We start from the raw sequence: 2,557 nt of genomic DNA, 5'->3' as shown, positions 1-2,557 counted from the left end.
TCAATCTTCTAAATTCTAGCGAGTACAAGCCGAGTCTATCCAGTCTTTCTTCATATGAAAGTACTCACATCCCAGGAATCAGTCTGGTGAACCTTCTCTGTACTCCCTCTATGGCAAGAATGTCTTTCATCAGATTAGGAGACCAAAACTGTACGCAATACTCCAGGTGTGGTCTCACCAAGACCCTGTACAACTGCAGTAGAACCTCCCTGCTCCTATACTCAAATCCTTTTGCTATGAATGCCAACATACCATTGGCTTTCTTCACTGCCTGCTGTACCTGCATGCCTACTTTCAATGCCTGGTGTACCATGACACCCAGGGCTCGCTGCATCTCCCCTTTTCCTAGTCGGCCACAATTAGATAACTAGTCTGCTTTCCTGTTTTTGCCACCAAAATGGATAACCTCAATTTATCCACATTCTACTGCATCTGCAATACATTTGCCCACTCACCAAGCCTATCCAAGTCACCTCTGTAGTCCTCCTAGCATCCTCCCTCACAGCTAACACTGCCCCCCCCAGCTTAGAGTCGTCCGCAACTCTGGAGATATTGCCTTCAATTCCCTCATCCAAGATCATTAATATATATGTAAAATAGCTGGCGGTCCCAGCACTGAGCCTTGCGGTACCTCACTAGTCACTGCATGCCATTGTGAAAAGGACTCGTTACTCCTACTCTTTGCTTCGTCTGCCAGACAGTTCTCTATCCACCATCAATACTGAACCCCCAATGCCGGTTGGCTTTTAAGTTTGTATACTAATCTCTGTATGTGGGACTTTGTCGAAAGCCTTCTGGAAGTCCAGATACACCACCTCCACTGGTTCTCCCCTATCCACGCTACTAGTTACATCCTCGAAAAATTCTATAAGATTCGTCAGACATGATTACCTTTTGTAAATCCATGCTGACTTTGTCCAATGATTTCACCACTTTCCAAATGTGCTGCTATCCCATCTTTAATAACTGACTCTAGCAGTTTCCCCACTACCGATGTTAGACTAACTGGTCTGTAATTCCCCGTTTTCTCTCTCCCTCCTTTCTTAAAAGTGGGTTACGTTTGCCAACCGCCATTCCTCAGGAACTACTCCAGAATCTAAAGAGTTTTGAAAGATTATTACTAATGCATCCAATATTTCTGGAGCTACTTCCTTAAGTACTCTGGGATGCAGCCTATCTGGCCCTGGGGATTTATCGGCCTTTAATCCATTCAATTTACCCAACACCACTTCCCGGCTAACCTGGATTTCACTCAATTCCTCCAACTCCTTTGACCCGCGGTCCCCTGCTATTTCCGGCAGATTATTTATGTCTTCCTTAGTGAAGACGGAACCAAAGTAGTTATTCAATTGGTCCGCCATATCCTTGTTCCCCATGATCAACTCACCTGTTTCTGACTGCAAGGGACCTACATTTGTTTTAACTAATCTTTTTCTTTTCACATATCTATAAAAACATTTGCAGTCAGTTTTTATGTTCCCTGCCAGTTTTCTTTCATAATCTATTTTTCCTTTACTAATTAAGCCCTTTGTCCTCCTCTGCTGGTCTCTGAATTTCTCCCAGTCCTCCGGTATGCTGCTTTTTCTGGATAATTTGTACGTATCATCCTTCGCTTTGATACTATCCCTGATTTCCCTTGTTATCCACGGATGCACTACCTTCCCTGATTTATTATTTTGCCAAACTGGAATGAACAATTTTTGTAGTTCATCCATGCAGTCTTTAAATGTCTTGCATTGCATATCCACCGTCAACCCTTTTAGAATTAATTGCCAGTCAACCTTGGCCAATTCACGTCTCATACCCTCAAAGTTACCTTTCTTTAAGTTCAGAACCATTGTTTCTGAATTAACAATGTCACTCTCCATCCTAATGAAGAACTCAACCATATTATGGACACTCTTGCCCAAGGGGGCACGTACAACAAGACTGCTAACTAACCCTTTCACATTACTCAATACCCAGTCTAAAATAGCCTGCTCTCTCGTTGGTTCCTCTACATGTTGATTTAGATAACTATCCCGCATACATTCCAAGAAATCCTCTTCCTCAGCACCCCTGCCAATTTGATTCACCCAATCTATATGTAGATTGAAGTCACCCATTATAACTGTTTTGCCTTTGTCGCACGCATTTCTAATTTCCTATTTGATACCATCTCCAACTTCACTACTACTGTTAGGTGGCCTGTACACAACACCCACCAGCGTTTTCTGCCCCTTAGTGTTTCGCAGCTCTACCCATACCGATTCCACATCCTCCAAACTAATGTCCTTCCTTTCCATTGCGTTAATCTCCTATCTAATCAGCAACGCTACCCCACCTCCTTTTCCTTTCTCTCTATCCCTCCTGAATATTGAATATCCCTGGATGTTCAGCTCCCAGCCTTGGTCACCCTGGAGCCATGTCTCCTTGATCCCAACTATATCATAGTCATTAATAGCTATCTGCACATTCAACTCATCCACCTTATTACGAATGCTCCTTGCATTGAGACACAAAGCTTTCAAGCTTGTTTTTACAACACTCTTACCCCTTATACAATTATGTTGAAAAG

Source organism: Amblyraja radiata, unplaced genomic scaffold, assembly GCF_010909765.2.
Source record: "Amblyraja radiata isolate CabotCenter1 unplaced genomic scaffold, sAmbRad1.1.pri scaffold_863_ctg1, whole genome shotgun sequence".
NCBI classification, from domain to species: domain Eukaryota; kingdom Metazoa; phylum Chordata; class Chondrichthyes; order Rajiformes; family Rajidae; genus Amblyraja; species Amblyraja radiata.
The sequence above is the reverse complement of the archived record's forward strand: the minus strand, read 5'-3'. Positions refer to the sequence as shown.